At 54.2% G+C, this 22,362-nt stretch overlaps 1 protein-coding gene across 3 annotated transcripts in view; it reads left to right on the top strand.

The window, feature by feature from the left end:
• Positions 1 to 22,362, top strand: part of TSPAN18 (tetraspanin 18) — a 187,717-nt gene that overhangs the window by 117,087 nt on the left and 48,268 nt on the right. For all 3 annotated transcript variants that reach the window (XM_072758810.1, XM_072758809.1, XM_072758812.1), the window contains exon 3: positions 10,197 to 10,334. The gene's annotated coding sequence lies outside the window, so the exon portion shown is untranslated. The remainder of the gene's footprint in view (positions 1 to 10,196; positions 10,335 to 22,362) is intronic.

Raw genomic sequence — 22,362 nt, forward strand, 5'->3', positions numbered from 1 at the left:
AGTCAGGAGCCAGTGGTCCCCCCAAAGCAGGTAGGGTGGAGCCTTTTGCAGCCAGCGAGGCAGCACCACATGTCGAGAGAGGGATGCACCATCCAGGAAAGGGGTTGGGGTACAGCAGCGAGATGCCCCGTAATCCCTTCCTTCAGAATTGGGCAGAAAACACACATGAGCTGCCACGTGGACAGCAGCTGCATTGGGCTGGCTCACAGCAGGCCTCAGCAACCCCCCCACCCCCTCCCCTCACCGCCCCCCCCCAAGTTAGGTGGGAGGAGCTGGCTTCCTACCCTCACTGCCTGGCCTGCTTAGAGACCTTTCCAGGGTGGGTCTCTCCTGCCTGGCCTGGCTCAGATGAGCATCTGCCCTCGTACAGGCCCCGTGGTCGAGTATCTGATCCCTGATAACCCCCCTCCCCCGGGGGGAGAGAGGAGGCCAGTGTTCCCAGCTCGGTTCCTCCAGGAATGAGAAACACAGCCAAAGCTTTCAGCGTTGGGGTCGGCCACGGCCTGGATTTCCCCAGAGGTGTTTGTCTCCGGATGAATGATTTACTCCTGCTGTTGTTTCACAAGTGATATAGGAATACATTCTGCTGGTAAGAAACAACACATTTCAGGGGCGGTTAGAATCTCTAATAACACCAGGCTGCGTTCCCCATGGCTCCGAGGAATGACCACTGTCCAGAAAACTAATGTCAACCCCCAAGCCATGTCTGTGTGTGGCTGCAGGGTGTCTGGAAAAATCTCCCATCAGGGTTGGGGCTGCCAAGGGCCTGGGAGAGCCTCACACCACCCCAGTGGGGACCAGGATGAAGGTCAGCCGCTTCCCAGGGTCCCTGCTGACGGGAGGATGGCACAGAGGGCCAAGGAAGCCTCCTGGTTGGGGTTTTCCCAGGATGTGCTTGGAGCTATAACTGAAATACTAATAATAGCTGCCACTTATGGAGGCATGTTCGGCCCCAGATGTCACACGGGGCGATATCCTTGTGTCTTCTCATTTGCCTCTGGGAATGAGAAGTGCCATTGTCCCCACTTTATAGACCACGAAACTGAGGCCCAGACAGGCTCAAGTAAGGTGTTGAGGTCTCATAGTGTGTGATGTTCAAATTCAGCCGCAGCCACCGATGGGGGAGGCAAGGTGCCAGAGTGCACGAGCACGTGCCCGGGTGTGAGTGAAGAGCCAGATCGTGGCAGAGGGAGAGGGCATGGGACACCCATGAGGAGTGGAAGGAAGCTCCTCTTCCCCGTTGCCTTCATCACATGCAGCCCGAGTGCCTGGCAGCCGAGGAGTGGCCGCACCCGGGTCGCCTCCTGCATCCTGGCCCTGCGTGTCCCTCCGTGCACCTACCTGGAGTGGGCCCGCTTCCTGTTTTCTGTCTGGGCTCGTCCTGCATCCGCTGCCACTCAAAGGTCGGTGGCCAGAGCAGCTGACCTGTGGCCTTGCCTTGTGGCTGAGCAGGGAGCTTTATGCAAGTCCCAGGCAAGAGAAGTGGATGATCCCAAGCTCCCTAGAAACCTTTGCATCTGCTTCCCGGGAGGGGGTTTCAGACCCCCAAGACCAAGGCTTGAACTGCAGACAATGGAGGAAAACCCAGGACTTGGATGGTCCCCATGGCCCCCTCCAGGAGTTTTGGTTGGCCCCACATTGGCCCAGGCTTCTATCCCAGACCCCCCAGCACACCTCCTCTCTCTTCTCCTCCTGCTCGTGGAACTAGGCTACCGCCCCAGGAGCTGCCTCCCCACCCCCCTAGTCTGTTCATCTAGCCTCCAGGGGTGCCAGGCAGTTGAGGCTTTGGGGAGACAGCAGGGAGTGGTTTAGGACTTTCTCTGCCCTCTGCCAGCTGTTCGTGAGCCGTGCTGGGCCTCACTGCAGAGACAGCGCCAGAGTCCCCCTGCCCTCCCTGGTGCCTGACAGTGACTTGCACAGGAGGCACTCAGGGAGTGTCAGCCAAGGGAAAGAGCAAATGAATGAATGACAAAAACTCTCACTCATCGCCTTGCATTGGAATGTTCCTGCAGGGTCTTCTCCACCTGCTGGTCTGGTTCTCTTCACCATATTCGGCTTTAGGCCTGGAGTTTCTATATTCCCAGGGCTTGTTATTCTTATTGATAATAGTAACAAAATAACTAACATTGGTCTGGCTCTTTCCATGTGCCAGGAACTGACAAGTGTGCATGACATCCTCACAGCAACTCTATTAGTAGGAGCTACGATAGTCCCATGTGATGACAAAGAACTGAGGTCTCAGAGAAGTCAAGGCATTAGCTCGAAGTCACACGGCTTCGTCTGGGTAGGGACAGGACTGTGTCACCAGTGGTCTGACTCCAGAGCCCAACATCCTACATTTATTGAGTGATTGAATGGCCCACACTACTTAATATTTTGGTTAACTGAAAGTCAATGCATGCTCAGAAGTAGCATGTACACACCATGCCCGCATGCACACATGCTCACTCCTCCCTTGGTTCCTTCTCCAGCACCACCATCCGTGCTGGGGGCTATCACAATGGCCCTTACGCTCATCTCTCAAATGGACCATATAGTAGCCCTGCATCTGAGTGTCCTTATGCAGTCTCTTTGCTTGGCGGGACGTTTATGGTGCCCTAAAAGATCGATCATTCTTAAATGTAGCTGGGTTTAGGGAGGACGTTTATCAGGGCAAGTAGGAGGAAACCAGGATGGTGTGGACGTGAACAGTGAAGGAGAAACCCCAGAAGTCTGGGGAGACACGCAGGCTTATAAAATGCTCTGGGACATTCTAGCTTGGTGGACATGGATGCCTCTAAAATCTAGCTAGACATTTATTCATTCTTCATCAAAAGCTTAATTGCTGGGGCTATGCAAATGCCCTAAGAAATGAAGGGGAGCTTGGGGCATGAGTGATCTTCTGGGGCTGAAAACCCCAGAGGGGGAGGTGGACCACTGCATAAGCAAGGGGGAGCTACGGGAAGCTGTTGCGGGGGAGAGTGGCCTGGTCCAAACTCGACTCCTGAAACTCTGTCTCCCTTCCCAGTGGAGGGTAGGGTGGGGTGAGGGCAGCAGGGGCACCGTGTAAAGGCTATGGCTGTGGGCCAGAAGAGGGCACACAGGGGTGGATGGGGGAGGTGAGACCCCTGGAGGTGGCACGTAGTGGGAAGGGGACAAGGCGAGGAGATGTTTCTAAGTACATGGGACTGAGCTGTTGGGGTGGGGGAGGGACGGAGGGGGAATCGACACACCTGAACCTTTGGGAGACTGGTGATTGGGAGGATTTGTGGAGGAGCCATTTCTGGGCAAATGAGAACGATAGTAGGTATTAGCGAAGCCTTCCTCTGTGCAGGGCGCTGTGCTAAGTGCTGTCTGCCTCGTATCACATTCAATGCGCAAAAGAAACCCAGAGGCAATTACTGTTATTGTCTCCATGTTACACGTGGGGAAACTGAGGCACCGTTCATGTGACTGGGATCACACGGCCCGTCACTGGTCGGGCTAGGATTCCGGCCCAGGCGCTACCTGCAGAGCCTCCCCAGGTCACCCCTGCCCCAACCGCAGGCCTGCAGGAGGCTGTCTTCAGTTCTAGAAAAGACATACATTTTCTTTCTTTTTTTTTTATTGGAGTTCAATTTGCCAACACATAGCATATCACCCAGTGCAAGCCACGGGGAGGGGGGCTGAGAGGAGAGGACAAGGATGATTTAGGATTCCCATGAACCCTGGGGAAGGGGCTGCATCCCCGCAGCCCACCTCTGCTCCCCCGTTCTCTGTGGTGGGGACATTGCCCTGGAGATTAATGGGGGAGACGGGAGGCGGAGGAGGGAGGGAGGGAAGGAAGCGAAATTGCTGCCCATTATACCTGTCCTTTGGCAAGGCCGGGTAATTAGCAAACCCTCAGCAATAAAATATTTCGTTTCGGTGTAATTGCAAAGTAATTATGTGGTATGGGTTGTGTATTAATCGTGTTGATTAATAACACTCAGGTAGTAATTAAACATCTGCTTCATAATTGCGTGCGAGCTGAAGCTTAGCACACACATGCACACACATGTACGCACATGCACACATGCACACGTGCCTGTGGCACAGGCAAAGCTCCCTAGTTCCTGTTGTGCTCATTCACGTGTGTGTGTGTGTGTGTGTGTGTGTGTGTGTGTGTGTGTGAGGGCGGGGGAGAGGGGGAAGGAGGGAGGAGGCAGCGAGCCAGGCTGGGTTAAGAGCCCCCTTGCTTCCCCACTGTACAGTGAAGACTTTGTGTCCTCACCTCCCCTTGGTGACATGGGGAGGAGCTACCGTGGGCCTGGGGAGCTGTGTCACTCCACGGTCCCCCTCAGGACAGAACCCAAGGCTACCGGTGTGTGTCCTCCTCCCAGCCGAAGCCGGGTTGACACAAGGGCTCCAGGGTTCTGTAGGTGACTGTAGTGTCCTACTGACTTGGCTCTCCTCACTGGGCTGGCTTTCAGGGTCCTTTCTTGGGCAGGTTACTTTTCTCCAGCAGCCGGGAGAAAGTTCTTATGGTAGGAGCCACCTGGGCTGAGGCCACCCTAACACCCAGCACACCCAGAAGGCCTGGATCCAATGAGCTGATCCCAGAGGCTGCAGGGACCAGAGCAGGATGCCGCCCTTGGGTACCAGGAGCTCTGATTCTAGCTTGGCTCCTACCCCACTTGCTGTGTGATCTTGGGCAAGTCACTTTCCCTCTCTGTGCCTTGGGTTCCAGGTCAGTAAAACAAAGAAAACTGAGCTCAGAGGCCTCCAAGGGCCTTTCCAGTTCTTCTGTATTCGGATTCTAATTTGGTTTGTACTAATTAGGAATTGGAGACGATTTAAATTCAATACATGTGATCCTCAGTGAGTAAACAATTGGAGATGATTCCTTCCTTTATGACTTCTCAAAGACTCACTCGTGAGCGATGAGAACCCAAGAGAAAATCAATAGCTTTTATTTTTCAGAGAGAGAAATTGCAGATTCCTTGGGCTGCTGGGCATTGCAATTCATTCTTGTATTTTAAAATTTTATGTTTATGTTTATGGACTGCCATTAGGTAACATGGATTCGTCCTGAAGGTTGATTTTTTTCATTAACTTAACTCATTTTACTTATTAGTTCACATTTATAGCTTGGGTTTAATAAGCACACAGCGCAAAAGTCATAAAACAGCCCTCCGCTTTAGTAATATTTTAAAATCAAGACTCGTCTCTGCGTCAGCCCAGGTTTATTTGTTCATAACTTGCTTCTGCCGTGATTTGAGGCACAGGCACTGCCGGCTCCAGCCGGTCCTTTGACTTTGAGCCTGGGTGTCCTCACCGGAAAAAGGCACCACTAATTAATAAAAGCAATAAATGCTTGCATTTTAGAAAGCAAGTATCCAGCCATCACTTACTGTGCTCAAAGTACTTCCCACGTTATCTGGTTGAGTCCTGCATCCCTATGACGTGGCTTTAAGTTTTTCACCTTATAGAGAAGGAAACAGGCTCAGAGAGGTCTTGCCCAGGGCCACACAGGTGGTGACAGAGGCAGACCCCGGGTGCAAACCCGACAGGTCTAGATGCATCTTCCCTCCCACACCTGTCTCCCTTCTCCCTGGCCTGCGAGTTTTGGGAGCTCCCCCTCTTCACCCTCCGCCCTACCTCCACGCTCCCTTTACCCTCCCACCACTCCTACCAAGCTCTGCCCCTTGTTCTCCCATCCTCTCACCATCTGTTCCCACCTGCCTGGGCTCCTTCCTGTTCTTCATCTACCTGAAGGATACCTCTGCTCTATGACCTTCAGTGGCTCCCCATTCATCAGGCTTGGCCTGGCATTCAAAGACCTTACCCGTGCAACCCCTGCCTTCAAGCTTTCCTGCCTCATTTCCCCACTCTGCCCCAACAGGCAGCCTTGGCTCATGGTCCTGAATACCCGGCCCACTCTTGGGCGTCCCCCTGCCTTTGCTCACCCTGGGCCCTTTGCCCACAGCACCCTCCTCTCCTTTCCATCTATTTAAATCTGCCCCCTCTTCCAGGAAGCCTGCCCTGGGGCCCACATTGGGAGGAACATCTCCTTCCTCTGAGCTCATAGCTACGTGATGAGCCCTCCTTAGTCACCTTGAACTTCATAGTTCAAGATGAGGGCATTGCTTTTGCCTCCCCATAACTGTGAACCTCTTTGAAGGCGTAGTCTGTGCATCACTTGCCTCCGGCTCCCCTGGAATCCCAGGTACACAGCAGGTATTCAGTAAATGCTCACCAAATGCGTGAATGCTTGTGTTGCTTATGATCACCAGGAAGCAGAACTCCTGTGTCTTCTCTGTGGCTTCCAGGCCAGGCAGCGAAAACCTAGGGAAAGACCCCGCCAGGGTTCTATCACCTATCGGCAGCTCTGCCTCCCTCCCTTCCTGCAGGCTTCCCTCATCTCCCCAGATGTGTCACGTCCCTTCTAGGTCAACCATATACCTCTTCTCTTCCATCACGATGTACCTGCCCTGGGCCCCGTGTACTCAGCTGCCTGCTGTGTCGATGGCCTTCTGGTTTCTGGCAAATGAAATTCAGATACTTTGTTAGTGGCAAATCATGGCAAAGGAAGCAAGACCACAGGAACTGTAGCCCACTCTGCATCTGAGCTCAAGATCCTCAGTGTTACACATGGGGAAACTGAGGCCTGGGAAAGGGGAACAGGGGACCTACCTAGAGGCATTGGCTGGGATCTCAGTCAAGGCTCCCTGGGGACTTTCTACCACTTCCTGGGTTAGTTGGCTACTCCGGTTAGAATCACAACCATATCGGTGGGCCCAGCACTTTACAGTTTGTATGCACTTGAACTTAGGAAGGTCGTGGGCTTTCACGGAGGCTCAGAGAGGCAGGCCACATGTCCTGATCACAGGGCCCGTGGCCAGTGGTAGGGTCAGGGCTGGAATGCAGGGCTGGCTTGGCTTCGGCTGGTGCGATTGCTTGCCGGTTTCCCTATCTGCTGGCAGCAGCCCGTGTGTGTGTGTGTGTGTGTGTGTGTGTGTGTGTGTGTGTGTGTGTGTGTTTGTGTGTGTGTGTGTGTGTGTGTGTGCGCGCACTCACGCATGCACACGCGCATGCTGGGCTCCATCTGCACACCCTGTTCCCTAGCTGGGGCAGGCATTCAGAGGGACCATGGAAGATACCCAGGGAAAGAAGATGCAGACCTAGGACAGGATGTGCCACTCTCCCTGGCAGCAGGGGGCTCGGCCCCTGGTCATGTGGAAACCAGGGAAGGTGATGCAAGCCAGCCTAGCTGGCCCACAGCCTGGGGAGCTTGACTTCCTGGGCTACTGCGGGATGGCCTGGGCCTCTGACTGCCTATCCCCAGCCCCAGTGGCTCCGATGGCCCCTCGGCCACGTCCTGCCCATCTGGCATCTCTAAGCCTGGGCTCAGATCTGGAGCTTCATTTGACAGTGACACACACATTGACAACGTCCACACGTTCACACACTGAACTTCCTCTCCAGGCCACAATAGTGCTCACCCTCGAGTGCCACCATGAGCTCATCTGTGTGTATTTACAATATGCATGATCCTACATTTCTCTAGTTCACATTCTATCTTAAGCCATTCGGAAGGAGGGTGGCGTCCCATGGCAATCAAGGGCTTCTGCTCTTAAATATATATTTCTTTTAAAGATTTTATTCATCCATTCATGAAAGACACAGAGAGAGAGAGAGAGGCAGAGACACAGGCAGAGGAAGAAGCAGGCTCCATGCAGGGAGCCCGACGTGGGACTCGATCCTGGGTCTCCAGGATCACGCCCCAGGCAGAAGGCAGGTACTAAACCACTGAGCCACCTGGGCTGCCCAAGAGCTTCTGCTCTTAAGTCAACAATGGATTTAAATCCAATCTGTGCTATGTAACGGTCGTGCATTTGCCAAGGTACTTAATCGCTCTGAGCCTCAGTTTCTCTTTAATAAAATAGAAATGATAATACAGGATTAAATGAGGAAATGCACATAAAGCACTGACCCCAGGACCTTTGCATCTTATCTCCCACTCCACCCTGACAGGCAGCCCTGGCTCAAGGTTCCCCACTTGGGTATCTCCATGCCCTTGTTCACCCTGCCCTGCTGCCCATAGCACCCTGCTCTCATCTCCGCACAAACACACACACATCTGTCCCCTCATCCAGGAAGCCTCAGTGTGCCTGCTGGGGTCATCAGTGCCACTGTCTTCAGGAAGTTAGAGGAAGAGCAGCCTTGCATTGGTATCTCTGCCTGTGAGTTAACTAGAGCCCGGGCTTTAGAGCTGACCACGAGAGATTGTAGGGGCCACCGGTGGGCCCAACACCCCATTTCACAGATGGAAAAACTAAGGCCCAAGAAACAAGAGGATGTGCCTGAGTGCTCAGAGCAAGTTAGTGTGACGTTGGGACTGGAACCCAGGACTCCATCTGCTAATCTCGGGGTGGGGGGCCGAGGGGTCCTCTGTGACTGCCCTCTTCCTGGGAGTAAAGACTCCCCCCCTGCCAAGGGTCTGTGAACTGAGTGGGTGGTCTGCTTCTTTTAGCACATTTGAAGGAGCATGGGCTGGGGTGGGAATGAAAGGTGGAGGCTGGGGGTCCCCCAGGTGAGCCTCCTCATCGAGCATGTATGACGAAGAGACTCAGAGAGGCTGAAACACAGCCATCATCCCGATGGGGGCTGAAGCAGGGACCACAGGCCCCATGTGGAGGCCCTGGGTGGAGGCTCCGGGCGGAGCCCTGGAGGAAGGTACTACTGCACAGCATGCTGTCAAGCAATCTCTGTTGCCCCTCCTTCCTGCCACCATTTCTTTCTTTCTTTATCTTACCTTTCTCGAAAAAGCTGAGAATGCCACCCTTCCCAGGGAACCTGCTCCCCCACGCCCGGCCCTCCCCAGTTCTCCTGAGAGCTGCTGCCATGGGGTGGGATCCTTAGCGCTCACCAGCTCCCCAAGTGCTGATGACACCTGCATTTTGCTGACTGTTGAAATGTGGTCTGGGCTATGGGGGTCCGGTGGGCAGGTGGGGAGTTTGCAGTCCCAGTCCCCCAGGAGAGGAGGTATGCTGGGCTGGGAACCCGTGCTGGTCCATAAGAGTCAGAGAAGGGGGAGCGAGGTGGGGGCAGAGGGGATGAATGACCAGTGGAATTGAGAGATTTTTGTCTCAAGACTTGCCAAGGACACAGAGCAACTCCCAGTCCAGTGCTCCACCTCCCACTGCAGGCGCTCCCAGTATCCTCCTCTGCATCACATCCCTAACATTTAGTGAGTGAATGCTCTGCTGTGGGCTTCAGAGATGTAGGAAAGTCATTTTCATGCCTGCAATCCGCGAAGAGAGATGCTGTTATTATTATTCTCATTTTATAGACGAGGAGACTGATGCTCTGAGAGGACCCCTGACTTACCCACTGTCTACTTCTAGAAGAAGATTGCCCAAGCATGTGGGCCATGATCTACCTGCTTCCAAAGACCATGCTTCTTCTAATCACTGCAGGCACTGCCTCTCACACCTTGTCTGGGTTTGAACACAGCTGGGAAACAATACTCTGCTCTAACCCACCTGACAGCATGCAGGAGACCCCTGCCATGGGCCCGGGCTGCCTCAGGGGCTGCGAGTCCCACAAATACAATGGAGGGTGCATCGTTGGAGAGAACCCCCAGCCATGAGTCAGGAGAGACCCAGGGCTTAGGCCTCACTCTACCACGAGCTTGCTATGTGACTTTGGCCCGGTCACTGCCCCTCTCTGGATGTCAGTCTCCTCATCGGTAGACTGATGAAGCCGTTGGTCTGGCTGGATGGAGCGTCCCAAGAATGCATTTTCACAGAAGGAAGGATCTTTCCTCCAATTCACTCCAACTCTCCTGGAGTTTCCACCCACTCACTCCAACATGTACATTTGTGTTTTACATCAAAGCAAACCGTGAAACATTTGTCGAGCTTCCCCGCTCTGCAAAGGGCACTGTGCTAGACACGGTGGGTGTGATGCTTATGTATTTTTATTCAGGGCGTACACACACACACACACACACACACACACACACACACAGGCAGAAATGCATATTTTTGGGTCTCAGACTTGTTTCCAGGCAAGTTCAGCTGGGACCTGTTTCTTGACGCATGACCCCAGGTTCCTGCCGTCTTTGCCCTGTGACATGGCCCCCTCGGGGCCCTGAGAGCATCTGTGACAGAAAGAAGCCACCTGGGGCAGCATGAGCTGATGAGATCTCTCCCGACCAGGCAGTTATGGCGCATCTGCTTTATCTCTGACAGGTGGGCATCTCCTGGACACCCCGAGGTTGCAGCGGCCGGGACTTCTGACACCGTCATCAGAGCGACTTGACACCTTTGATTTTGGCGTCTAGAATCAGGCCTGATCCTTTTCCAGACCTCCCAACGCTGGCCACCTGGGTAAGGAAATTCAGGCTCATTTGGCACGTGGTTGTACGCTGCGTCTATTGTCACTGCCACCAGCAGGGTACCCTGTCATTCTTTATCACAGCGTCTTCTTTTACACCCTTCATTAGCAGGAGAGCCCAGTGGTTCAGGCTCTCAAGTCCAGGAGACCTGGGTTCAAATCCTGGAACCACTAGTTACTAGCTGTGTGACCTTGGGCCAGTTCCTCAACCTTTCTGCGTCTCAGCTTCCTCATCAACAGGGAAGCAATAGCATCCACCTTCTGGGTTTGAGGTGAAGATAAAATAAAGCAATATCTGAAAAGGGCTTAGGACAGGACGGACACGTAGTAAGCTTGGAATTCAAGAAACATTAACCATTGCTGATAGTATTGTGTATGTGACAATCCATAATTCGTTCACTCTCGTGCTGACAGTCTGTCTCCTGCACTAGATGGTGGAGTCCATGAGGGTGGGGGTTCATCTGCCTCATTCTTAATTGAACTCTCAGATCCCAGTACAGGAAATCGGCCTCGATCTGTTGAATGAATCAAATGTGTGAAGATGCTGTGCCTATTTCACGCAGAACCTCCAGGACAGTCCTTGAAGGCTCTTGCATTAGTCCGAATGTGGGTTTGGTTGTGTGTGACCCCAAAACCCCAAATAATAGCTCCTTCAATGAGAGAGAGGTGGATTTTTCTCTAAGTAAGATTCTGAGCTAGGAGGATTTTTCCACACAGAAATGTTAGGGTCCCGGCTTTCACTGTCTTGAGGCTGCGCCATCGCTGGTCTTCATGATCCACGATGGCCCAGGAGAGCCTCTCCATCGTACTCAGCAAGAAGGAAGAAACCAGAAGAGGCGAGGGCGCTGCTTCCTTTAAGAGGGGGCTCCCATCACTTCCATCCCACTGGCCAGAATGCAGTCGTGCAGCACGCCTCGCTGCAAGGGAGGCTGGGAATTACAGTCATCGTTCTGGGTGGCTGTCTGCCCAACTGCAACTCTATTTCGAAGGAAAAAGGGGAAAATGGATGCTGGGGGCCCTCCACCTTGCCAGAGAAGATGATCCACCCGCTTAGACGCCCTTGATCCCTGCTTCCTCCCTCTGGCAACCAGTGACTTTTTCACTGTCCCCATACTTTTGCCTTTTCCAGAATGTCATATAATTGGAATCGTACAGTAGGTAGTCTTTTCAGACTGGCTTCTTTCACTTAGCGGTGTGCATTTAAACTTGTTCCATGTCTTTTCCTGGCTTGATGGTTCATTTCTTTTTATTGCTGAGTAACATTCCATCGGCTGTACCACTGCTTATTTATCCATTCACTAGTTGAAGGATATCTTGGTTACTTCTGATTGATTTTAGCCGATTACAATGAAAGCTACTATACATTCATGTGCCAGTCTTTGTGTAGACAGAAGTTTGAGCCAGTTGGGTCAACACCTAGGAGCATGACTGCTGGATCATATGGCAAAGAATATATTTGGCTTCTTAAGAAATCGCCAAATTGGGGCACCTGGGTGGTTCAGTGGTTAAGCGTCTGCCTTCGGCTCAGGTTGTGATCCTGGCTGGGGTCTTGGGATCGAGTCCCACATCAAGCTCCCCAGAGGGAGCCTGCTTCTCCCTCTGCCTATATCTCTGCCTCTCTCTGTGTCTCTCATGAATAAATAAATAAAATCCTAAAAAAGAAAAAGAAAACGAAACCGGCAAACCGTCTTCCCAAGTGGCTACACGGCTGTCCATTCCCACCACCAGCGAATGAGAGTTCTTGTTGCTCCATGTTCTCATCAGCAGTCAGCGCTGTCAGTTTTGTGGATTTTAGTCCTTCTGTTGGGTATGTAGCAGCAGGATCCCCATGTTAGACTCAAGGATGATAACACTGGAAGGGACAGCTAGGCGAAGGTGTTTCAGCAAGTAAGAGATCCAGGAATGTTCCCGGGCCTGTTTTTTTTTTTAAATATTTTATGTATTTATTCATGAGATAAACAGAGAGAGGGAGAAGCAGGCTCCCTGTGGGGAGACCCATGCAGGACTTGATCCCAGGACCCTGAGATCACACCCTGAGCTGAAGGCAGATGCTCAATCACTGAGCCACCCCGGTGCATCTCCTGGGCCTGTTTGACATGCAAGCCCCGAACTGTCCTGCCACCCCTCGCAGCCTCTGCCTGTGACAATATCCCTGAGATGGACCAGAGCCCTGGGGTTTGACTCCTCCTGCCCCAAGGTGAGGAGTGGCTGCTTTCCAGAGTCCTCATTGTTTAGTGTCTGTCTCCCTAACAGAGCCCAAGGTCAAGGAGGGAGAACAATGAGGGCTGGGGACCAAGCAAGTGGACCCGAGCCAACTTTAGATCCGCCGAAACACATCCCTCGGCGGGGCCAGACGGCCAGGAAGGCTGGACGCAGGCAAGTCCAGCCAGGCTGCTGGCCTGTGGCCAGTCCTTGAGTCTGACGCCCACCCGTGCCCCACCCCAGGCTCAGCTGGGGAGGCTGGAGCTGCTGTCCAGCTCATCGAGAATCAGCCTGGGCCAGAAATGATGGCTGGCTGCCGGGGACTCAAAGGGCAAAGGCTGGACGAGGTCAGATGCCACATCAAGTGGGAGCCAATCCTCAGCTCCACCCCAATTAAGCCAAGACAAGCAATTTATTCGCTTTTTATTGGTTTCCAATATATTGACAATTTGGGGCCTGTTTATTGGTGTCAAAGTGGAGCTGAGTCCAAGGCTCAAATGACGCCTGTGTCTGTACCCCTGCTTTCCTCCTTGCGGGTTTCCATCCTGGGGGATGCACGCCTCACAGCCTGGTGGGGCAGTGACCAAGGGCTCCAGACCCACATCCGCTCGTTTCCAAGCCTGTGGAAGGAGAGCTTCTTTTTCTCAGGAGCCCCAACCAAAATTCCAGAGTTGCAGCTTATTGGCTACTTTCTAGCCACGTGACCATCTCTGACCCATTTCTGAAACCAGGAGGAGAGAATGTGCTGATTGGCCTGGCGGGGTGGGGGTTGAGGGCTGGGTGGCCGTGGGACAGTACCTGCTGTGGGTGCAGGGGAGAATTGGCCTGAGGCTGGAAGTGGGTGGGAACCCCAAAGGGAAAACCCGGGTGCTATCTTCAGAAAGAGGAAGGAATGCCAGGCAGATGGAACAACATGTGACCCTGTTGGTGCCGTGGCAGGGGTGGGGGACACGGGGCAAATGGGAATGCCATATGTCCCAAAATAGTCCTCCCTGTAGTTATAGCACCAAGGTGGCCTTTCTGCAACAGGTATAGCTCTGGTTTTGTGGATCTGCTATCTGAAAGCCTGATTTATGCACACACACTGGCATGTCACCAGCCAGTGACATACACGTATTGCACACACAATGTATCTGCAGGTGATGCTTCACTTTCCAAAAGGATTGCCTCTGCAATTCTGTCCATATGGAGTCCCTGTGCTCCCTAGGAGCCCCCCCCCCCAACTATTTCAGCCACCCCCATAGCTGGGTGCCTTGGGTTCCCCTCCACTTGCTGGGAGGATCTTTTCCTTCCTCCCCTGACTCCCTCATGGTTGGGGAAAGCTTCCTGAGCCGCTTTAGGGGGTATTTGCCCTAAATGGACTCCCAGAAGACCCGGACCCATGAAGGCCTCCTTCCCAGAAGAACAACTGCCGCCCTCCCCTCAGCTGCTGCGGCTCCACTCCACTCCGAGGCATCTCAGAGGGAAGGGGGCGGAGAAGGAGGCAGTCTCTGACCGAGCAGGAACCCCATCTCTGGGGAGCCCGGGGGCCTCTGTGGGGTTCCAGGGTCTGTGAGAGCAGGCCAACCTCTTGACTGTAGCCGCCGTCCACCGTGGCAGCTCTGTTATGCATTTAGGGTGTGGTGTATGATTTCACTTGAAAAAAGATTGTTCTGCAGGAAAAAGATGGAAAACCACAGCGTATGATGCTGCTTCCTAGGCCACTGTGGCCAACTTCTTTTTATGTTCTGTCTTTTGCTTGATTTTGGTCAACCACAAAACTCCTTGCCCTTTGCCAGTCTCTCGCTCTCTCGCTCTCGCTCTTCCACTCTCTCTCTGTTTGTGTGTCTCTTGCTTGTGGATTCTGCAGCTCTGACTCACCACGTAGGCCAGCTCAGCGTTCAGCACCAGCCTGCCTTATATGGTGCTCAGCGTGGCTGGATCACCAAGTGGTAATTCAGTTCTTCAGCCAGTGGCTGGTGTGTTCTTACCATGTGCCAGGCGATGTTTCGTGTGCTGGGGACTGAGAGTGAGCAGGGCGTGAAGGTCCCTGCCCTCTCCTCTGGAAGGTGTCCTGAGGACTGGACCTCTGGGTGTCTTGCCCCCACCCCTCGTCCAGTGCCTTGTTCAGGCTGAGCCACAGGAGAACTTGGTGAATGTCTGTGGGCTGACGAGTTTCCACACTATTTTTCAAAGCCCCCACTTACGACCGATGCTGCGGAGATACTAGAACAGCTTGGTCCTCAGCCTCTCGCACTCAGAGTGTACGTTATAACTTGCGACAGGTCCTGGAGACGGAGGGGAGGCCATGGTTAGAGACCCGGTCTCGGGCTGCACCTGAGTAAACAGAAAGAATTGGCCAGCCTTCAGCCCCGCTGTACCCCACTTGCTTGAAACACCTCAGAGATCAGCCACCACCACCCCCCCAGGGGGCTCCCGGCCTGTCATAAGGAGGGAGACATGAAAGCAAATCCCTAACATACAAGGTAGAGAGTAAGAGGGTTCGGAGCAGAATTGGAACGGGAGGCTTGGGGGTTCCAAGGTCAGATCGAGAGGTCACTTCTGGGTGGTGACGGTAATGGAAAGTCAGGCAATGTGGCCTATTCCAGCTGGGCTTTGAAAACTGGGGCAGGACAGGGGACCAGCTCAGATGCTGGGAAGGGCATCCCGGGAGGAAGAAATAGTGAGAGCCGAAGCCCAGCAGGTGGGACCCTGGGGTTTGGAAGACTGTGCCAGGCAGGAAATGAGATGGATGCGGACAGCTTCTTCCCTGTGCAGGCCTGTGGCCATCCTCAGTCTGCCCTCAACCACAGCCTGGGTTTGGAGTCGAGTGACTCTTCCATTTTCCTCCTTTTCCCTCCATCCTCAGGAAAGGGAATTGGTGGGGGGGGGCTTGAGAGAGGTGGTGCTGAACGGGTACCGAGAGTAATGAATCCCCCCCATCTCCGAGGTTCTTTGTAGAACGGAGAAAAGGTGTTCGCCGGCAGCTTCTCAAGTCATGCAGAGCCCGGGCTGGAAGTCGGAAGCCTTGGGCTCTTGTCCCAGGCCTCCTACTCATGTCCTCAGCCCCCCCTGTCTCATACTTGGTTGGTTTGAAAATAGGGGGTAGGCCCCTTCCAGCTTCAGCCCTCTTATCCCAAGTCAGATGTGGGTGCAGATCCCAGCTCTGACCCTCTGAAGTCTGGGGCTTCTCATCTATAAATTGGGGATAATGATACTACACATCTCACAGGCCTGATGTGGGGATTTCATGGGATAATTAAGAAAAGAGCTTATCAGTGAGCCCACCAGAGGGTCAGTCCTTAGTGATAGCACTTATGCTATTGGTGTTCTTATTTATATTTTCAGTTTTTAGGATTCTGTGGGAGGATTCCCCAATTGAGTCCTCAATGTTTAGGTGCCTAGAAGGCAGCTTAAGTCCATGTCCCCCAAAATACAGTGACCGGGCCAAGTCATACCCCTCCCATCTCCAAATAGGGGTAGAGCTGCCTTCTTCAAAATCACATTTCTTCACTCAGTCATCAAATATTGACTGAACACCTGCTGTGCACCCAGGGCCTCTGAGAGTTGAACAGGACACCCAAGCTCCCTGCTCTCGGAGGCTCAGGCTGCACTTTGGGGCAGCGTCTGTCTTCCTGCTGGCCTCATTGACATCATTGGCCACAGGACCTCTGGCCAAGCATGAGTGTGTGCTCAGGTGTGCAGGCTGGAGCCCTGGGAGGAATCCCACCCCCGTCTCCCAGGCTCCTGGAGCTTTCATAAGCCCCCTTTCCATCTCGGTGCTAAGGCCCGGGTGAAAGTCCCAAGAACCCACCACAGTTAACTGGCCTGGCACCGCACCCTGGCCAGGAGATGGTTTGGATTGCCAAGGCCTGCTTCAGCGTTAGGCTAAGTACCTTGGAGGAGAAGAAGAGCTTGCCACGGGGCATGGATTGCAGGGTTGCATTCCATTCACACTCCCCCTCAAAACCTGTTGGGATCCCAAATTGCAAAGGGTTTTGGAAATTTCTGGATTGGAAAGGCACCTAGGGGCCCAGTCTGCCCTGTGCTCACCTTGTCCTCTCCTGGTGGCTGCGGGCCTCTTGCCCTCACTGGCTGCCAGCATCCAGCATGGAGCCGGACACGCGTGGGGCCTTCAGCAGGAGGCTGGCGAATGGATGGACAGATGGACAGACTACAGTGGACTCCCCATCGTACATGCTTTCCTAGCCTCAGTCCAAGTTTCCAGGTGGCCGGAGATACCAGGCTCTGGCTTTGTTTGCCTGTAACAATTTGATTTTGGCTCCGGGGCAGCATCCTGGGGTTCAAGTGGTGGAGCAGACCCCAAACAAATGGGTTTTGAGCTTGACGTTTTCGCGTAGCAGTTCCAGGAGGCGGTGCGGTACGGTACGTGGCCCTGACCTAAGGTGGGAGCTTGCCTGCTGCCAGATGCACCTGCCTTCAGAGCCCACTCCGGGCTGGGTGACCTTGGGCATGTTACTTAGTCTCTCTCAAATTCAGTTTTCTCATCTGGAAAATGATAGCACCAGTAACATCCAACACAGCGCCGTGATGAGCTTAGATGAAATAATGAGTGTAAAAACACGGAGCAGAGCTCTGGGCACGTGGTGAGTACACCAGAAGGATGATGATGGTGTATTTAATGACTCCTTACGCTATTTGTGCTATTTGTTGCATAAACTTCTCTCTTCTAAATAGATTTTTGCAGACTGCTTTGCATTTTTAAGACAAAAATTATTTTTTAAAAGTGATTGTTCCGGAAGTAATATGGGGTCCTTAGATATTCAAATGACCCAGAAGAATTTAAATTAGAAAGCAAATGCCCCCCTCCTCTGCCAGCTGGCTCCTTCTCTTTCCTAGCAACATTCTCTTAGAGTGTGCAACCGCCACATCTGGAACTTTTTTCCGTTTTTTTTTTCTCCCCAAGAGCTGGAGACAGGTGTGCAGTCAGGTGTGGGATGGTGGCCAGGTGGCTGTTGTGTTGAATTGCCATCCAGGCTAGAAGTCCAGGCCTCAGTGGTTCCACTGGAGCAGGGAGAGGGGAAGGGATGGGAGGAGGGGGACCAGCCCGGGTCCTCAGGGCAGCCTGGCAATCCCGTTGCAGTTTGCTCTGAGTCTTGATGGTCTTCGGTGCCCTGGGTCCTGGAGTCCTGGCAGGTGGCCTAGGACGTGTCACCTTCAGGCCAGATTTGGGGGGACAGGTTCACAGAGAGCATGTCCGGCCCCATGTCTAGGCTCCCTCCTCTGCCAGGGAGCTCCAGGCTCAGTCCCGCCCGAGCTCCCATGTTCCTGCAGGACATTCACTATCTCCTGTGACCTCCTGGGAGTCTGCACTTCCACGCCTGTGCCCTCTGGTGCCACATGGCTTCTCTCACCAGGCAAAGCCCTGGGCCTCGCATAGGCCAGTACATCATCGGTGCTACATGGACTTGCAGCAGGTTTGAATTTTACCAACACTGAAGTGCAAGATGTGCCACCTGCCTTTACTTCTTCAGCTCAGACCTCTGCCACCAAGCCCCTCTGCCCATTTGCAGGACATCCCATCCCAGTTGTGTTGGGGAGAGAGGATTCTCGCCCCCGAGGATGCTGCAGGAGTCTTGGTGGCTCTCTGTGACCCAGAATATTAGTGGGAGGCTGTTGGGGTCCAGTGAGGGCGAGCGGGCAGTGGGCTTTTCCATGCCATCTGGGCCCAATGTGGTGTTTGGGTGGAACTCTGTGAGTTTGGGTGCATAGACTCCCAGCCTCTCCCAGGCATCTCAAGGTGGCTCTGTGGAAGACCCGTCACCCCTTGGAAAGGTTGTTCCAGGATCAGGGCACTTGAGCCTGTAGCTCCTGGATCCCCCCAAATCCACTTCTTGTTGATCTCCAGAGGCACTCAACAACCCTCTCCCTGGGCCCTCTGCCTCTGTCTGTACCCCACCCATGCTCGCACCCACCACTCTACTTCCAGGGGCTCTAACCTATGCCCTCTGAGAAGTTTCCAGGGCCCGGAGAGTGGGCTATCTTCCTAGGCCCAGCGACCTCTGTGTCTGGCCTTAGAAGCCAGCAGCCCCCAAGACATGGGAGCCAAAGACTTGGCACCATCTTGGGAGAAGGGAGAGAGTGCTCCTGCAGCACAGTGAGCAAATCAGGAAAGCTTGTCTCAGGAAATTCTCCTGTCACCCACCCTGGCTACAACAGATAAATCAGTACCTCTCATTCATTTGTTTACTGAGCAGCCACTAAAAACCAGATTCATTCCGAGACTGGAGGTCAAAGGAAAATCCGACAGGATAGATCTCAAAGAGCTCAGCGTTTAAATAGCAGCTCTCACGTGTGGTGCTCCGACCAGCAGCAGCAGCATCGCCTGGGAACTTGTTGGAAATGCAGATCTTCAGACTCCCACCCCCAGACCTAATGAATCTTGGGGGTGAGATCCAGCAACCTGGACGTTGACAAGTTCCCCAGGGGATTCCGATGCAAGCTCAAGTTGGAGAGTCAACCTAGGGCAATAGGCAGGTGGCAGGCGGTCTAACACCCTGATGCAGCGGGGCGCAGAAGGGGTGACAGTGCTCAGGCTGGGGAAGGGGGGTGGCCAGGGAAGGCGTGGATTATGAATGACTTACTTAGAGGTAGACAAAGAAATCTGTGTGTGACGTGGTGGAGGGGAGTGGATTCCTGGCAGAGGGATCAGCACATGCAAAGTCCCTGGGGCATGATAGAGCAGAAGCCTTCAGGACCTACAAGTAGTAGTGTCGGGATAGAGCAGAGGAGGGTGTGCGGGAGGGGAGGGCTAGTCAATGGGCTTCTTGTGCTCTGAGCTGGATTCCCCAGCCCCCGGGTGCTAGAGAAACAGGAAAAGGTATATGCAGGAGGGGGGGGAGGGAAGATCTGCACCCTGGGAAAATGGGTGGTTGAGATAAAGGGTCTCTGGACCACAGCAGGTGTCAGGCTGTCTTCTGGAGGGTAGGGCTGAGCCTGTGGTAGATGGGGAGCAGGAGGCAGGGTGGGGCTGGGATATCCTGGGTCTTGGAGGAGCCCTGCCCTGTTGCCAGAACATTCCCACTGGGGAGCCACGCCTACTGAGTGCTGAAGCCCAGGTGGCCCTTGGCTCTCTATCTCTTAGTACCTCCAGAACGCCCTGTAACTGCCTGGCACTGTAATTAGTTTGGGGGTTCATGCCTTCCACCCCTGGAGTCTCCATGAATGTCTCTGAGGGAGAGGAGACTACGTAGAGCACGGTCTGCACGTCTAGCTTCCAGACCTGGAGGGGTGGCACCGAGAAACGCAAGAGGAGCCCAAACCCGCTCTGAGGGTAGAGCCGGGTGGAGGCTGGGAGAGGCGAAGAGGGGCCCAGGTCCCCGGAGCCCCCAGCCCCTCCTCCTTCTCTCCCTCCTCCCCCTCCTCCTTCTCCTCTTCCTCAGTGGCCTAGCCTCCTTCAGAGGCCCCAGCCTCCCTCACTGCCTTCCTAGGGCCAGGCAGGCACATGAAAGGGAGCAGAGGGCCTCTCCCAGGCCTGGGGCTCTTGTTCGGGAAGGGGCCTCTGATGAGCTCATCCTGTGGTGAGTCCGGGGCTGAGAGGAGGGAACTTGCTAACTGCAGCCAGGATCCTGAGTCCTTGGGGAGGCTGGAACTGGAGAGAGGGAAGGGCCCTGTGCGCCCCAGGGTGGGGCAGGTAGGCAACAGGCCTCCCGCCGGAGGGCCAGTCGGGGGCCCCATGTGACTGGCTTGGCAGCGCTTGGGGCTGGCAACCCCTGCCTCCCCTGCACCCACTTCTGGGGTAGCTCGGGCACGGGGGTGTGCGCTGGGAGCCCGGCAAGGCCTGCCCTGGCCTCCTGTGGGCATCCAAGCATCACGTTAGGTGAGCGCTCAGAGGACTTGCAGTTCCAGTGGAGGTGGTGCCAGCCAGGCCCCCTCCTTCAGGATGGCTCGGGCCTTTCTGCTTTATTCTGAGTCCAGGTTTAACCCTCAAACGAAATGAACCGCCAGGCTTTGTGGCTTCACCAACTAACTGGCCTGGGAGGGGTTTCGAGGTCATCTGTTGTGACCCCTTGAGAAGTGTTCATTGAACTTCTGCTTACATACTGCTGGCAACGGAGAGCTCACTACCAGTCAGGACAGCAGCGGTCAGATGGCCTTGAAAGTTGTTTTCCTTGCTTTGCCCGGGAGCAACCATGAGTGAGTCAGATCTCTCCTCAGTGCTCAGACCCTGAGCACAGACAGGTCTTCTCTGCTCATCTGCAGGCCCTCAGGTGTCACATCCCCAGGACAAACGTCAACCCTGCCCTGGCAGGTAGCTGTGCTCGGCACATGATTGGTCCCATCCTCGCCTCCCTCAAGTGGGCCTACCAGAGCCTTAGAGGTGAGGCCAGGCTGAGCCTTGCACTTTCATCCTGACTCAGGGACCCCCAAACTATAAGGCACCCAGAGCCAGCGTCTGGCCCCATCTCCCAAAGCTCCTGGGAGGCGTGTCTCTAGCAGGCCTCCTTCCTCACGCTGCCCCCTTCTGTCTGCAGGACCTGCCTGCTCACATCACTGGGGCTTCACCCAGTGTGCCGGGGGAATTCAAGTAGATGTCAGACGCCCCTAGAGCAGGGTGTGCTTGGGGTCAGGGCGAGTCTGCTGTAATTCCTCTTACGGGGTAAAAAATAACCAGAAAGCGCCAACGTGAACCTGCAGGTGGAGAAGGAGCCGCGAAACTGGCGGTGACCTCAGGCGTCGGCCTGCCACTGCCACGCTTCCCCCAGGGTGTGGGCATCACCCCCAAGCATGCGTCAGCCCCTCTCGACTTCATTGCTGGCATTGCTGTCTGGGGGCTTTTTAATAGCTTTACAGACACATAATTTGCATACTACGAAATGTGCTCCTTTTCAAGGTACGATTCAGTGGTTTGTCATCAACTTGAGAAGTGTAACCATTGCTACAATATAACCTGGGGATATTTCCATCACCCCTGAAAGAAACTTGGTACCCACCTGCCATCGGTTCCAATCCCTGCCCCCAGCCCCAGGCAATCACCAGTCTCCTCTCTGCCTCCGTAGATTTTGCCGTTTCTGGACCTTTCGTGTTGACAGAAGCATGTACCATGGGGGACGGGGGTGTGTGCTTTTTACATTATGGTAGAGGTGCGAGGAGACGGCGCCCACCTTCCCACGGCCGGCCAGGCCCACCTTCTCAGTGTGTTTTCTTCGAGTTGGGAGGTCTCATAGAAACATTGAGCGTGATCTTCATTTTAGTCCAAGAAGGAAATCTTCTGTACCCAGCCCTGCTCTAGGGGCGTCTGACATCTACTTGGATTCCCCCAGCGTCAGCCAGCTCACTCCCCCCGGGGCTGAAGGAACGTGCACGTCCTGATCATGTGGTAAGCGCCAGGCTTACCTGACGTCATTTGATCTTAGGTTCCATCCTCCAAGAGGGAATCGTTTTATAGCTGACAAAATTGTAGTTCAGAGGGGTTGAGGCACGTACCCAAAGTCACACAGGTAGGAAGTGGGGGAAGCCAGGATTTCAACCCCTGGTCTCTCTGATTTCAAATCCATCTTTTAACAGCTCTACCACATTTCCAGTCCTCCCAGGAGATGGGGGATACTGCTCTTCGTATCAAGGCAAACTCTCTAGTCCTGTAACTTGTCCCCATTGTGTCTGGTTTTGCCAGCAAGGCCCGCACAGACCACTAACCTGGACGTCGGTCCTTCAGACTTATCTCTGACCCTGCTAGCACTTTCCAGCAGACAGCCGGTGGGGGACCTTTGAGACTGAGGTTGGGCAAGGGCCAGTGTGACCCAGGCTGGCTCCCGGGACCATTCGAGGGTCCCTAACCCTCAACAGCAGAGTCTGCTGGGACTGCTGCCCATCCAGTGG

The sequence above is a fragment of the Vulpes vulpes genome, chromosome 5 (genome assembly GCF_048418805.1).
Source record: "Vulpes vulpes isolate BD-2025 chromosome 5, VulVul3, whole genome shotgun sequence".
In the NCBI taxonomy this organism is placed as follows: domain Eukaryota; kingdom Metazoa; phylum Chordata; class Mammalia; order Carnivora; family Canidae; genus Vulpes; species Vulpes vulpes.